Genomic DNA, 16,833 nt, shown 5'->3' with positions numbered 1-16,833 from the left:
CAATGTGAAATTATACACCATGATGTTCACAGACATACACCATATGTTGTGTTGTGTGATTGTTTCCCCATTACTATGTGGCTCGCATGGTTGTGTCAGAGTTGTTGTAGGCTCAGCCTGTATGTGTTGTGACCTACAGATTGCAATCTTTAGTGATTATTTTCTCTAGTGGCACAGTTCTGATCAGCTTCAATATGTTTAGCTCCACACTGCACCAGGTTAGTTACACTGGGTAGTGCCATGTTTCCTGTGATACAGGACCACTCTGCAATTCCCCCAGCAGCTTCACAGATTACTTTTCTCTGCACCCAGACAGGAATCATTACTGCATGAAGGAGAAGCGGCGGCCTTATGAGGATGTGTTGTTTATGTGCGGGGTGGTGGTGGTTCCTGCACATGTCTGAGTAATGTTAGCTAAGGTGCCATTTTAATATGTGCTGTAAGATGCAGCACACATGTGTTTTGGCAATGGGACAAGGCAGCTGCAAAATGTTTCTGCAAGAGACACCACCATGACGTAACCCCAGGAATGGTACTGACTGACTTCCTAGTCTCTGATGCCTTAGTTGTGTTGTTTAACTATATGCAAGGGATGTTATGATGACACAACCACAGGCACAGTAATTAGACATGCCTTCCATCCTATGTGTTGCATATGCACATGTTGGCATGTAGCCCCGGTGATTAACATATGTCCAGGTTTTGTATGTGTTGTGGTGCATGGCACAACCAAGGGGTGTTTACATGTGTTGCTTATGTGTGAATGGTGCAACGTGATTCATGGGCAATTTGTCCCTCTGCACTCCTTTCACATTCATTGAGTGTGTCCTATGTGCCTCCCCCTTCTTGCATTTGTTAAATTTGCATTTACTTAGCCAATGCAACTTGCCTTGCATTTGTGGTGGTTCCAGGTAGTCTGTGCTGTCCTGTTCTGTGATTCCAGTTGTCACGTTGGCTCTCATTATCCTAAATGAGACTACTGGATTTCTAGGTAGCAGAGTCGTTCCTGGTGTGGGGAACAAAACGTTATGAGGGCCTAAGCGCGAACTGCCCCAAATACCCCAAAAAAGGCCTGGCAGCGAAGGGGTTAAAATGGTGCATATCTATTTGTGACATGTTTATGTGCCATAAAACGGGTTAGAGTCAATTTTGCAGCGTTAACGTCAGTTTGCCTTATGACAGGGCGCAAGGGTTAACGTAATTTTTTTTTTACTCTAACCATTTGTTAGAGCCATCCTGTGTCATAATATAAATATGATGCCCGGGTGGCGCAAAAAAATGGCACAAACCAGCGCTAAACTTTTTGACGCAAAACTGAGTTTGCGCAGTTTTGCATCAAAAAGTATAAATCTGGCCCTAGGTATCTCTCTTCCAACATAAATCAAAGGCCTTCCCAGCTTCAAGCAAGATAGCCAGCTTTTATCAGTGTCCTTTCCTACCTGTCAGAGACAATGTTCTCAAGTGCATGGTGGAAGAACAACCTTGGATGAACCCCACCTGAAAAGTGTGTAAAAGAGGGAGCAAGGCGGCGTTTATTCTTCTCGCCAGAACCATTTGTTGGAATCTTCATATCAACATTTAGCAGAGAAATATGTCTATAAGTTGCACAGCTCAAGGGGTCTTTGTCTGGTTTGAGCATCAGTGATACTTCAGCTCCCTGAATTCCCCAACAACGCACTTTCTCACTTGCCTCCTTGAAGTACCCACTCAAAAGAGGTACTGATTTTGTTTTTTACGCTTAAACCATTCCTCGGAAAAGCCATTATCACCAGGCACCATCTACACCGGCAAGTTGTCTATGACCTTATATATTTCTTCCTTTGAAATGTTACCCTCTAAGGTATTTTGTTGTTCATCCATAAGTCTTGGCATCAGAAGCAAGGATAAGAACATCAGTTCATCTATCCCTGTGTCTTGGTGCTCTGAGTGGCAATTAAGATGCAAACTCTGACGAAATATAAACTAGGTTTGTCACCAAATGTCCCTTTTCATTCTTAATTGCAGAAATGTCATGTCTACCTTCTGAGTGCTTTAATTACAGTGACAGGAGTTTGTTTACCTTTCCCTATTTATTCTGTTTTTGTTTTGAGCCAGCCCTTCGATGTATATTCTAACTCAGAAGTATCAAGATCAGCTTGTTTTTGGGTCTCAGTATTGGTCTCATTGTAAACTGTTGATGGGTACTCTTGCATTGCAGAGATAGGTCGGCCACTTCTCTTTCCAGCCATTTTTAAGATGCCTCTGCTTGCTATTTGGTAAGACAAAGTCACTCAAAAATTCTCATCAAAGCATCATGGCTCTGCAGTGGGGATGAGAGTCCTGAGGCTGTGTATAGAAACAAAACAAGGGTACAACTTTGGAAACACATGTAGAGGGCTTTCACCCCAAGAGCACGGCCATCCTAAATCAAATTGTATGAGTTCACCTCTTGACTGGGAGACTATCACCATCAGATTGGGGAAACACAGAACGTCCATCAGACACCATGTCCAAAGTTTATGCCTTGAGCCCCACTCTGGCGCCCAATTCTTGAAGGACAATAGACCCGCTAAGCAAGTTATGCTTTTCACCCTTCACAGTCATCAGCCTCTTGAGGGGTCTATGAGCTGTGTGAACCAGCAACTTGGCACTAACCTAACAAAGTCTGAACCACCCTAGCTCCCACACAATACCAACGCACACCTGAATAGAACCCAGTTCTGCTCCTTAGGTAGTAGTGTCTGGCTGATAAATAATGCTGGATGTTTTGGAATGGTACATAAAATAAATATATTAAAATAAAACTAAATAAAATAGACATCTGAAAAACAGGCCTTACATTTAAACTGTAGATATAAGGGTTTTATAACTGCTTCCATTCAGTGCTTACCAATGTTTAGTATTTAAGTCATGTTTTCACATATATGTTAAAGAAACGTTTAGAGAGTAATTCACATTTCATTGCTGTTAGAAATGGGGTCTTTGGTTGACAGTCAGGTTACCCCCGGTTCAAGCAAGGACCCACACTCTAGTCAGGGTAAAAGAGAATCACCCTCAGCTAACCCCTGCTTACTCCCTTGGTAGCTTGGCAGAGCAGAAGGCTTAACTTCAGAGTTCTAGGTGTAAAGTATTTGTAACAACACACACAGTAACTTAATGAAAACACTACAAAATGACACAACACAGGTTTAGAAAAATAGGAAATATTTACCTAGACAAAACAAGACCAAACCTACAAAAATCCACAATACACTATTCAAGTTATCAATTAAAAAGCAAAAAGAGTCTTTCTGTAGTTTAAAACACACACTAACACTGTTAGCGTGAAAATTTACCTTGGGTGCCTCAAAAATAACCCTGCACAGGCGAGTGTGCGTCAAAAAGAGCTTGTGATTCGTTGATTTCACTCACGAGTGAGACCTTGCATCGTTTCTCCTTTTGTCAGGTCAAGCACATTGTTTCTTCTCTCCGTAGCAGAGTGATGCATCGATCCGGTCAGCACTCTTGGGTCCGGGCAGGCCTTGCATCATTTTTACACGCCCAGCGGTACTTGCATCAGAAATCCAACCGCACGATGATCCAAAAACCATGCAGCGTGGGTTGTGATCTCCCAGCCTCCATCAGCGATGCTGCGCGTCGTTTCTCCAGCTCCGTGCATCGATTCTTTGGTCGTGTTTCTGGCGAGCGTCGATTTCCAGCCGCAGAGTCGGTGGCCTGTCGTTTCTTCAGCCGCAGATCGGAGTTGTGTCGATCTTTTCCCTGCACGGCGCTCTGTGCGTGGATTTCCTCCTCTTAGGCTGCCAGCTTCTCATTTCAGGGTCCCAGGAACTGGATGGGCACCACAGGGCAGAGTAGGAGTTTCTCCAAAGACTCCAGGTGCTGGCAGAGAGAAGTCTTTGCTGTCCCTGAGACTTCAAATAACAGGAGGCAAGCTCTAAATCAAGCCCTTGGAGATCTTCACAAGATGGAAGGCACACAAAGTCCAGTCTTTGCCCTCTTACTCTGGCAGAAGCAGCAACTGCAGGATAGCTCCACAAAGCACAGTCACAGGCAGGGCAGCTCTTCTTCCTCAGCTATTTAGCTCTTCATCAGGCAGAGGTTACTCTTGGTTTCCAGAAGTGTTCTAAAGTCTGTGGTTTTGGGTGCCCTTCTTATACCCATTTTCTCCTACTTAGGCCTACTTCAAAGTAAAGTCTCTTTTGAATGTGAAATCCTGCCTTGCCTAGGCTAGGCCCCAGACACTTACCAGGGGGTTGGGGACTCCATTGTGTGAGGGCAGGCACACCACTCTTCCCCTCCCTCCTAGTACAGATGGCTCATCAGGTTACACCCCAGCTCCCTGTGTGTCACTGTCTAGTGTGAAGTGCAACCAGCCCAACTGTCAAACTGACCCAGACTGGGAATCCACAAACAGGCAGAGTCACAAAAATGGTATAAGCAAGAAGATGCTCACTTTCTAAAATTGGTATTTTCAAACACACAATCTTAAAATCAACTTTACTAAAAGATGTATTTTTAAATTGTGAACTCAGACACCCCAAACTCCACATGTCCATCCGCTCCCAAAGGGAATCTACACTTTAATCAGATTTAAAGGTAGCCCCCATGTTAACCTATGAGAGGGACAGGCCTTGCAACAGTGACAAACTAATTTAGCAATATTTCACTGTCAGGACATATAAAACACATGTCCTACCTTAACCATGCACTGCACCCTGCCCTTGGGGCTACCTAGGGCCTACCTTAGGGGTGTCTGACATGTAAGAAAAGGGAAGGTTTAGGCCTGGCAAGTCGGTACACTTGCCAAGTCGAATTTACAATTACAACTGCACACAGACACTGCAAGGGCAGGTCTGAGACATGATTACAGAGCTACTTATGTGGGTGGCACAACCAGTGGCACATGCCCACTAGTAGAATTTGATTTACAGGCCCTGGCACCTCTAGTGCACTTTACTAGGGCCTTACTAGTAAATCAAATATGCCAATCACATACACATTTTGTAAAGGAGCACCTGCACTTTTGCACTGGTTATCAGTGGTACAGTGCCCAGAGTAACAAAAACAGCAAAATCAGAGTCCAGCCCACATCAACAACCTGGGAAACAGAGACAAAAGGTGAAGGGAGACCACACCAGGGATGAAAAGTCTAACAATTGTTCCCTGTGAAATAAGGATTTCATTATTTTAGTGATAGCCCCCAAATAGCTCTGCATAACTTTATCACTGTCAGTGCTACTAGGATTATGTAGAATGTAGAATGCAATGCAGAACCAAATTGCAGCAAGGTTATGTAAATTATGCAGAAAAATGCTAATTATGTGGCATATCTCTGCCAGGACTATTTTCCTCCATTTGAGCTACAAACAACATTTTCTGGGAAAATCTCAATATCACAAAAATTATGTGGCAAGTACAATAAATCCACATTTATGTGGTAAATGCTGCAGCCCTCATTCTTACAAATCCTCTGCCACTCACCATTGTCCATTGTTTTATCAACAATTTACTCAGGAAAGGTAACAAAACTTAAACATCCTAATTCCAGCCAGTAACTATTGTTAGCTGTTCTTTGAAATAGACTTTTCCAGCTAACTACTACAAAATAAACAAGCCCTAAAAAAAAACATAACAGGTAACATGTGGCCTGATTTAGAGTTTAATGGATGCATACTTTGTAAGGGGGATGGAGTAAAGTACTCTGTTGCCTTTATAGAGTCCCCATCTGCTAAGTTCTGCCATGTCCACCAATCACCAGGCATCTCTACCACTGGCAGAAACTGCCATCATGGTAGCTCCTATTGATGCATTGTAAATTTGACAGATGGCATATTCAACATGATGGAGCTGCACTACAAACCCAAAGTGGGATTTTGCTTTGGAAAATAAAACAAATCAAAGACCTCTTCACCAGGGGAGTTTTCTCACATGGCGAGGGGAGCATTCTGCAGTTATCACTGCCTGTCACTTTCAGGTTTTACCTGGCAGTGACTAACATTGAAAACTGGGCATGTGTTCACCTGCTGTAAATTGGGCTGGCAGACAGATGTCAGAACCTCCGACAGCCCTTACACTGTCGGAGGTATATGTCAGCAGCAGAGATGAAGTAGTCTCTGCCATTGACATAATGAAGTTCTGCTCATCTCTAAATGAGGCGAGTGGACTTTCAATTTGGCGAAGAGGGTATTCTGTCGCTGGTGCGGCTGAGAACCCTCTCCACCAAACTCTACATCAGCCCCATGGTCCTACATTAGTATGTCAACATTCTAATAGCTTATTCAAACCAACCGGCCTTTAGGCTCTGGTTTATGTTGTCACAAGAACCCCTCAGTATCAGACCCTCTTACACAGAAAGTCACCTCTCTTTCGATATATTCATATATACACACCCACTATGGGCCAGATGTATCATGATGTGGCCTTGCAAATCGCAAATAGCGATTTTTAAGAAATCGCTATTTCCGAGTCGCAATAGGCTATGTATCACAATTGCGAATCGGAATTAGCGATTTCTTAAAAATCGCTGTTTGTGGTTTGCGAAGCTCAAATACCGAATCGCAATTTGCGAGAATGCAAATTGCGATTCGGTAATTGAAAATTGAAAATTGAGAGAACGCACTCCTGGAGGAGCCTGATGACATCACAAGCAGGAAGTAAGTCATCCCAGGCAGTTTGCAGGTGCCACACCCAAACTAGCACTCAGAGAGAGTCAGCCCAGCCACAGTGAGCAACTCTGTGAAGAAGGCAGGACTGCAGAACCACCATGGACACCTCTGCACAGGGAAAGGAGAAGGGAGAAAGGAAGGAGAAACTAAAGTTTAGTGAGCAATAGCTGGAGGTGCTCACAGAGGAGGTTGTGAGGAGCCATGACCGTTTGTTTGGCAAAAGCTCACTCCAGGTTCCTGAAAGTGAAAAGCGCAGACTCTGGGCAGACATTCAGACCAAAATCTGCGCTGGTGGAGTAGCGCAGCGCTCTGTGGATGAAATGAAGAAGAGGTAGTACGACCTGCGGTCTCGTGCCAAGGAGAGGGTGGCAAGACAACTGCAGGAGGCCAGGAGCACAGGAGGCGGCCCACCCACAGAGACACCCTCCACCCTGATGGAAGACCTAGTGGAGTCAACACTCCTCCGAGAAGCAGTCAGTGAGGTCACTGACATCGATACATCCGGCACACCAAGTACCAGTAAAGGTAAGTGCAATATTGAAATGTAACCCCATATGTGTATGTACAAAAGCCCCTTAGGAATTAGGAAATAGGGCAAAGCATTGTGAAAAGTAGTCCATTCCACATCTTAGAAGCAGCACAACAATGTCTTATGGGAGTGGTAGTCCACAACCCAGAGCTGAAAGTAGCACATAGAATGTAATTAGGCAGAGCGACACACAGAAGAACACAACACCCACAACATTGTGATAAGAAGTAACTGTACATTTATTACCATTGTGTGACCTTTGTTGATACATACATTACTGACATGCTGCATATTATCGTTGCAGGTGTCCCAGGCCGAGCAGCTACAGCATGTGCCGTTGCAGGGGATACAGAAACCCACCCTGCTTTTGACTCAAACACCAGCGAGTCACAGAATATAGTGCCCATCCGAAGCAGACCTAGGGCAGTACCATTACCAGAACTTAGCCAGGACTCTGATTACCAGCAGGATGACTCACACACACCTTCCCCAAGTGGCAGATGCACTGGTATGCAGGAGCCCCGGCCACAGCATAGCTCAACACCCCGCAGGATGCCTACGTATGCAGGCGCACAGGCTTTTGAAGCAGGTGAGGGACCATCAGTGTTCGGTGGCCTGGAATCTGCTATGTTAATGCAGCAGCGCCTGCAAAACAAAAAAAATATCTGCGTTACAAAGGCAGATGCAGGCACACAATACAAATATGGGGGGCTGCATCGCCAGTAGAAGTGTCTCAATGCGAACATCAATAAGCTGCATGAGGGACAGATCCAAGCATCGGAGAACACCAGGGAGCTGACTAGTGCAGTGAGGGAACTGTGTCATGAGCTGCGCCACGACAGAGTTAGCCACCGCAGGCAGGGGAGATGTTTTATGGGGATGTTTGGCAGTTTTTGTCTCTCTGTCAATCGGCTGGCAAATTCAACTGCCCTCATATTGCGGCGTGCTGTGGCCGCACAGGTGGAGGCAGCGCACAACACTATGGGGGTGATTCTGATTCTGGCGGGCGGCGGAGGCCGCCCGCCAGAATTCCGCCCCCATTATACCGCTCCGCGGTCAGAAGACCGCGGAGGGTATTATGAGTTTTTCCCTGGGCTGGCGGGCGGTCTCCAAAAGACCGCCCGCCAGCCCAGGGAAAAATTCCCTTCCCACGAGGATGCCGGCTCGTAATCGAGCCGGCGGAGTGGGAAGGTGCGACGGGTGCAGTGGCACCCGTCGCGTATTTCAGTGTCTGCAAGGCAGACACTGAAATACTTTGCGGGGCCCTCTTACGGGGGCCCCGCGACCCCCCCTACCACCATCCTGTTCATGGCGGCTTTCCCGCCATGAACAGGATGGCGGTAGGGGGGGTCAGAATCCTCATGGCGGCGGAGCGCGCTCCGCCGCCATGAAGGATTCCCCCGAGCAGCGGTAAGTCGGCGGGAGCCCGCCGACTTGCCGCTTCTGACCGCGGCTGAACCGCCGCGGTCAGAATGCTCGTGGGAGCACCGCCAGCCTGTTGGCGGTGCTCCCGTGGTCGGTGGCCCTGGCGGCCACCGGCCGCCAGGGTCAGAATGACCCCCTATGTATGTGGCACAAGGACTGGTGAAGATCACGAATGTGATAGACAATATGATGGGTAATCACTCAGCCACACCAAGTGAACTGGGACTGGGGGACAGCTTAGCTGTGCCCACAACTGATGCTAGACGTCGCAGTGCCAGGCACAGCAATGTCACTGAGGCAGAAAACAGAGGTTCCAGTGAGGCAACTACGCACTCGAGTGGCTTGCGTGGCCGGAGGAAATGAGAGTATTGGCCACAGGGGACAGTAAATGTTTGTGCCATACAGTCAACTATGAAGGAATAGTGAAAATCTGTTAACTGCTTTTGTTTATTGTTTCATTTACGTATTGTTGCTACTAGTGGAACTGATTTTACCTGACATTAAGGTAATACATTTACTTACTACAAGTACAATTGTCAGTCGATTTGTGTTGTTCATACTTACATCTGAAATGGTTGTGCATGATGTCAGCACGCCTTTGCCTGCCCTCTGCTGCACTGATCCGGTCTGCTGGCTGTAGGGGTGGTATGGGGTCATCATCCTCATCAGATTCAGAATCACATATTTCCACAGGTATGCCCCTGGTGATATCTATATTGTGCAAGATTGCACAAGTAGCCACTATTCTACATGTTGTCTCTGGGCTGTACTGTAGTGCCCCTCCACTTTTGTGGAGGCATCAGAAGCGACTATTCAGCAGCCCAAAGGTGCGCTCCACCACATTGCGGGTTGCCCTGTGTGCTGCATTGTATCTCCATTCTGCTGCTGTTGTAGGATTTAGGTAGGGCGTCATCATGTAGGTGCACACTGCGTAGGCACTGTCTCCTGGAAGGAACAGAGGGTATAATGAGTAACTGAGCCATCTGACATCAGCACACCATCAATGCACCAGTGTACAGAGGGTCAATACCTAGTAGATATCCTTCACCCAACTTCCCAGCTAGCAGTCTTGTGTGAATCCCGCTGTGGCGAAAGATGTACGAATCATGTGTGCTCCCTGGGTACCTGGCCACGAGATCAGTTATGATACAGGAGGCATTGCATATCACCTGTATATTCATGGAACGTTGGTATTTACGGTTGTGGTACACATACTCTGGACAGATTGCTACATGTATCCCATCTATGGCACCTAGGACATGGGAGAACTGTGCTATCTGGTAGAAATCTATTTTTGTCTGCTGCATTTCCTGTGGGGTGTGGGGGAATCAGATGTACTGGTGTATTCTGCTCAGCATGGAGTTGATAAATGCATTGAAAAATCTAGAGAGGGTACTCTGTGAGACCCCTCCAGCTGCTGCTATGATCCCTTGATAGCTCCCTGAGGCAAGTAGGTGGAGGGAGAATAATACCTGCACATGGGTGGGGATGCTATGAGTCTTATGTGTTGTGTGCTGCAGTATGGGTTGTAGATCAGCTATCAGGTCAAGTATCATGGCTGAGTTCAACCTGTACTTCTCAAATATTTCTCCTCAGTTTCGTCAAAAAGTGTAATGCACACTCTGAAAATGTGCTCCTGTCTCCTCCTCCCTCTCCTCAAACCTGCCAAGATCCTCATTCTCCTCGCCATGACGTAGAGTGCAGCCATTGTGTAAAAGAGTCTGAGGCATTCTGGGCCTCTTTATATAGGTTGCACCTGGCTACCACCTGGTTTCACTTAGTGGTATTTTGCATGTGCAAAATGCCATTCTGCGAAAAATCGCAATTTGCGATTTTTTGGTGCATCGAATTGCGACTTGGTTTTGCGAGTCGCATTTTGCGTCTCGCTATTTCCTACTTGAAATTATCATGTCGCAAATTGCGAGACGCAAAATGCGACTCGCAAAACCAAGTTGCAACGCAAAAAAACGCTATTTTTGCGATTTCGTATTTTTGGTCTGCGAATGCCTTTCATGCATCGCAGACGACGTTTTTGCATTCGCAAACAGCCAAATTTTGCGATTCGCACCGTTTGCGAATGCAAAAACGTTTGATACATCTGGCCCTATATTATGCTTACATACCTACTAGGCATGCTTGAATAGATTTTGAACCGTCTCAGGAGGTTTGGCGGTAACTCGGCTGAGAATGAAAAACACACATATATCACTCTAAAAATGTAACTGTAAAATATACGTATATAGTCTAACAACTACATTTGCAAAATCTTAGAGTGGTGTAAAGATATTTTTATGTTTTTAGGACTCGCGACTAATGTAGAATTTAACCTTAATGTTTGAAAAATATCGCCAGTTCATAAATTTGCCTCTAGATGGCAGCAAAGGATGATAAAACACAACAGGAAAATGTACGCAAACTGAGCTGTTTGACTCAGTTTTCATATCATTTGATATATTATTTGAGTTGCAAAAACTAAATAGTACAGTGTTATATAGTTAGTTAGTTAATCTGAGAATTTTAGCTACTGTTACATTATTCTGACAATATTTGAAATTAGCAGTCCCACAAAAGTGTGAAAAATATATTGGTATCTGAAATTACAATTGTATTCATGGGAATTTTAACATTGGCCAAGTTTCTACAACACCCACATGCTTCCCACATGTAAGGCTGCCCCCCTTGATTCCATCTGTTGGCATATTATCTCTCAAATAACACGTGAAGCTAGGTAGGTTCTATTTATGAAATCTTTTACACTAAATAAATATAGATAAGTCATAAACTCAATAAAGAATCCATGAAAACCTAGGTACCAGCCACCCCTCTGCTACTGGATTCAAACATTTATGTTATCATATTGTTAGTCATAGCTGTACCCAAAATCTCATAATGAGAAGTCCTACAATCCACACACCGAACCTGATTTTGGAACACATTATTAATCACGCATCCAGTTTCATAACTAGGACTCATAATCCATAACAGACGTAGCCCTTGAGTGCGGTCTATAATTCCTATAATTCTTCAACTAACGGTGGTAGTCTTCATAAATTTTTCTTCGCTTCTTCCTTGTACCATTCTCTAATGGTGAGGGCCCAGATTTACCAAGGACTTGCATAGTCCTTACCTGACGCAAGTCATTGCAAGATATCGCCAGTCCTTACATTGTATTTAAAAAGCCAAGCAAGGCTGACGGTTGACTTTGGAAAGAAATGTAATGCACTGCGGAAGCTTGTGCTGCACTGAATTACATTTCAGTGGTAGGTGTTTCCTTGGGTGGAGCGTGGGCATCCCGTGCATCTACACATGGCCTTTGACAAAATCCCACATTTACTGAAATAAGCAAACCTGCGATTGCTGCAAAATTGTACATCACCCAGACAATAGAAAATAAATGGATGAAAAGAAATGGGGCCATCAGAAAAGATGAAGGCTTTTCGCTTTAAAAACAGTGTCCAACAAATGGAAGCGGAAACTTCAGGCATATTTAGTAAAAGTTTACGCAACCAGGGCAGCAGGCAAAGCTGTTGCTCTGAGCTGCGTTCTGTGAATTGGAGAGAGCTGAAGAGCACCATACCTTAGTAGATTAGTAGACTACTAATTGAAAAGCAACCCCAAGCAGATAGAGAATGAAGGGTCAGTCTCTGAGTGTGCAAGCAAAATTCAAGGAGTAATTCATTCATACTTCAGCACACTTATCTTAATCTCCAAGGTCCGAGGTAAAGCGAAAACATTAACATACTAAGGTTGCATATCTGGGCTGAGCCCACACCCAGCCTGCACCTGTGTTTTCACAAAAGATAAGAAGCAATTTTCCAATGAACAAGTTTTTACAGAACACAAGCACATTACAAAAAAGCACTCTTGAAACAGACATAAAATGGAGGCCCAGTTTCAAAATGATTGAACAATGGTTCACTTACATATGTTCTTTTTATTTTCACAAAGCGCCCTTTGAACATTTTGTCAACCATTATTCGTATTATTTCTCAATCAATTTCTATTTTACACAGCTTCTCTAGTTCAACATCGTACATTACCACTCCATTGGTTATGCCTATCTGAATAGGTTTGGCTGTAATGGAGGAGCACGTGTTAAAATATTGCATCAGAGACAATATTGTAAGGATATTTATAGAAGTACCCAAGATAGAAATTGCACTCTCATCTTGCAATGCAAGAGTCCCTTCTTGTTACCAGTACTTTGAGGAAAGCCTGCAAGTGCTTAGTAGTTGGAGGAAGCTTTCCACAAATGTAAGAATCAGTCATATTAAAACTCTATGTTTTACATACAGTACTTTTACAAAAGCATTGTGCTTATAAACATGGGCATGATCATCTACTAATGTGTTATGTGGGCCATTGCTGTTCTCTGTTATCGTTTTTTATATCATTTATAAGCTTCCCTTTCACCACTGTTAATTTAGCTGAGCACAGAATGCAGACACGCAAATCAAAAATATGAACACAGTAACAAGGTACCATTTCCTACACATCATCTTTAACAGGCGTCTCTTGGCAGGTAGGATGGCTGCCATCCCTGGTCCGTAAATGACAAGAGAGTAAATTTTCTGCACTATCACCAAGGCTGGCAGAGGTTAAACTAGCGCATACCACTTAGTGGCTTGAGGGGCACTCCTGGAGTAAGCTCAACGTTGGTTGAGCTGTCAAGATGGACTTTTAGCCGTATTTACCCTGTATCTATTATTTCATCAATATTCAAGTGTGTGACATTTAGGCCTGTACTGTGCTTACCTCTAGTGCATCCAATATCTCGCTGTCCGTTGGTCATTTTAATACATTTTTTCTGTCTATATTCCAGCAGCAGTAATTGTAGAACAGGTGAGGACCTGTCCGTTGTATGAGTAGATTGTTATCACTGGTGTTGGCTGGGTTGGGGCTGTGCTTTATCCTGCAAATTGTTCTCTCGCTTGTGTCAGCCCAAAGATTTCATCCCACTCTTTTAGTCATTCTTTTTCCTCTGTGACCTCAGGTTTCATGGTGCTGTTTTGGTACTGAAGGTTTGGGTGGAGTTGCTGAAATTCTTCCATTGTGGTAGATGGTGGCAGTGCTGCTTGCAGTGGCATCCTCTTCAGATAGGACACATTAATTCAATTCTTGTTGCTGGTGCAGTTGACAGCAGTCTGCGTGGCAGACTTACAGTTGTCCCTTCCACCAGGGCTAGAGACAGTTGGATCTCCGGGAGCAGTACCCACTACCGTGCAAAGGCTCTACCAAGGCCAGATTCACCAGCTGGTTAACAAAAGCAAGACATTTAGTTGCTGCAAAACAATAGTCTCTCATCAGTTCGTGTCACATTTCTTTCTGGAACTCACCCAAGCTGTCATTGCTGATTATTCCGTAGTGCTCAATTTTGTTCTTGCATCGGTGGTGTTTCTCAATCTCAATATTGAAATTGGCAAAGCGTCCATCCATGTTAATTTGGTTTCTGCACATACTTCACAATCTTAAATTTTCAGCACGCCATTCTTCCTTCCCACCGCACCTGCTGCTTCTGGGTGATCGGCACTGTGGACCTTTGGCTCACCCCTAGAGCTTTACAGACAATACAACTCTGACATACCTCCATTTCATATTTTTAGTAATTTTCTTGTTAACCCAAAACATGGTCATACAGTTCATAAAGTCATCACTACTAACACGTGCAGAGTTGTGCAATGTTACTGTCATTAGATAAAGATACTTGTCTGGCAATATGTACTGTATTCCTGTTTAGTCCATCTAGCGCCCATTCAAATGTGTGGCAGTCATAGACCATTGTCTTTGTTCCTCCTCTGTATCATCCTTTTGAATTTCCCGTATACCTTTCAATGTCATATCAACAGTCATTTGTTTCATAGGTACCTGTTTTACAAATCTGAGGCTAAAAATGACCCTTAGTAGAACAATTCTTCCATTGTGGAAAGGTAACCCTGATGACTCATATTATTTGTGTTCTTATAATAATGCTACTGGTGACATTGTACCGTTGACTCTTGTAACTGAGGTATTATGTCTACTTAAATTTCATATCTTCCTCCTTCTGGAAGTGGTAAAATGACTTATATAATCAGATCTTTCAGGTCTATTGCTTAATAAGCCAGCTAAACCTGTGATATAGGAAAGGAAACAGTTATAAATTGGAAAATATTGGCAGCAAGTGTTATCCCTCTAAATGAATTTGCAACCTGTTATAGTAAATATCACCTTGGGTCATTTAGGTTACCGCTTTAATTCATTTCAAAACCAATTTTTTACTTTATTAAGTTATATATAAAAGTTCAGAAATGTGCACCTAAGATCTCAGTTACCTCCTTTTATCTTGTGGTGCCTCCTCCTTCCATGCTCATGGCAAATAGTATACCATTGTAAATGCATCTGTTTGAACTTTGCCACCCTGAATGCAGATTTAGGTCAAATCACAATTACATTCATTTTAAAGAAAAGAAAAACAAGTTAAGTGGCAGACAAGTATAGATGAAAATGATGAAAGTGTTAAATGTCATTTTGTGAGGCTGAAGCAAGAAACATTCTACATGTAAACAGACTCAGAAAGCATATTCTTGGCATTTGTGGGGAATTGTGGACTGGAACAAAAAATACAAATCTACCAAACTGGCTGTTATAGATTCCTATCTCCTAAATATCCAATTGTTTCATGATAGAAAATGTTAGGGAAAATAAATCTGTATGGCCTACAAATTCATATAAGTAAATTAAGTAAAGAACTATAAAAAGTCATATCTTATGTAGTTGTCAGATAGTACAGAATATTTTTTAAGCACAACTCAATTATAATGGCCTGGTGAAACAGACATGGCAATTGTGTTCCCTTTCCAAGCTGAAATGTACTCTGAATGGAACAACATGATGTTCATTTGTATTCTGGACCTGCATATTATATGCCAGTCCTTGAAGTTTGCCCTGTTGATGAATTGAGAAGTATGGGCTTGGTGCACACTATAAAAATATTTCCAGTGTTTTATATACGCAAGCATGAATACATCCATCCACATCGTAACTCCCCTTCAGTATCATCAAATAAGGTATCCTGTATACCTATTCTAGCCTTTGTCTGCATCTCTGTTCTTTGAATACAGTCATAATTATCAAAGGGTTGTTGTGCACTTTCAACTTAAAGTAGTAGTGTAGCTGCATTCCAAATATTGCATCTGCATCAAATGCGGCAAAGAAATACGTGCATGATCTTTTGTAATCATCCTGCTGGCACAACCAACATTTTTTATGTGCTCTGTGTCCAATTGTCTCCACCCTTTTGACAAAAGGTGTCCCAATTATAAATCTTCCTGTTGAACAAATTCTATCTCCTCAGGAGACACCTTCTATTCCATATCAGCTAAGAAACTCGGTAAATGTACAGTATCAATTGTGCACTGCTCTCTGATAGTACTGGCCAATAACAAATCATTTATTTTATGTACTGCATCAATGTGTACCTTGTTAACATATAAGTATATCACATTATTTTTTCCAAATACCAAACTGTTAATATACCCCTAAGGAGCCTGTGTGAAACAATAATAGCTGATCTCAATATTAGTTCCAATTCAATCTTTTCGTCTAATGCATTGGACAAATATGCCAGCCTGTCTTCATCTTCTGCATTTTGATTAGTATTTTATTCTCCATGTCCTTCCATTAACTGTTCTTGTTGTTGCGGGAAATGTACTACTTTAAGTCCTGAATGAGGTGGTGTCGTTTGGCAATGTAGTACTGTTCCATTAATTAATCGCGACTTGGGTCTTCTAACGGGGGGTACTATTGCCTTTGTGTCTTGTCCCTTATGTACAAAAGATCTCTCTACTGCCAGGTCTTGTTCTCAACAGGCTGCACCATGTACCTCTTCCATCATCTCCATTCATATTTCATTGCTTTCCCAAAAGTATCTCTTGACTCTGCCCACTGTCTCCCTCTTTCTTAATACCCATGTATGAAATGCCTCCCACTGTAATAGTTTTACCTTCTTCCCTTTCTTGTCACATTCTCTCAAACAACCTTCTAAATAGTCTATTTTACCTACCTCAAATGACCCCAGTTTTGGCCATTGTCTGTGTGGGTCTTTGTATCTGATATAAACCCAATTGTCTAAATACACAGTCATGTGGTAACCCTTCTTTTTAAACACATACCATGCTGGTGTATCGGGCTGTGGTGGCAGTAGAGTCTTAACAAATCTCTTACTTTTGTAACAACTCTTAAACATATAACAAAACA

At 43.3% G+C, this 16,833-nt stretch overlaps 1 long non-coding RNA gene across 1 annotated transcript; it reads right to left on the bottom strand.

Annotated features, from left to right (window-relative positions):
* Nucleotides 1–7,424: 7,424 nt before the first annotated feature.
* On the bottom strand, nt 7,425–13,826 carry LOC138300314 (uncharacterized). Its single transcript, XR_011204953.1, has 3 exons — nt 13,354–13,826; nt 9,163–9,543; nt 7,425–7,818 (listed from the first exon to the last, which is right to left on the bottom strand). It is a non-coding gene; the product is annotated as an uncharacterized lncRNA (long non-coding RNA).
* Between the last annotated feature and the right edge of the window lie 3,007 nt (nt 13,827–16,833).

Source organism: Pleurodeles waltl, chromosome 1_1, assembly GCF_031143425.1.
Source record: "Pleurodeles waltl isolate 20211129_DDA chromosome 1_1, aPleWal1.hap1.20221129, whole genome shotgun sequence".
NCBI classification, from domain to species: domain Eukaryota; kingdom Metazoa; phylum Chordata; class Amphibia; order Caudata; family Salamandridae; genus Pleurodeles; species Pleurodeles waltl.
The sequence above is the reverse complement of the archived record's forward strand: the minus strand, read 5'-3'. Positions and strand labels throughout refer to the sequence as shown.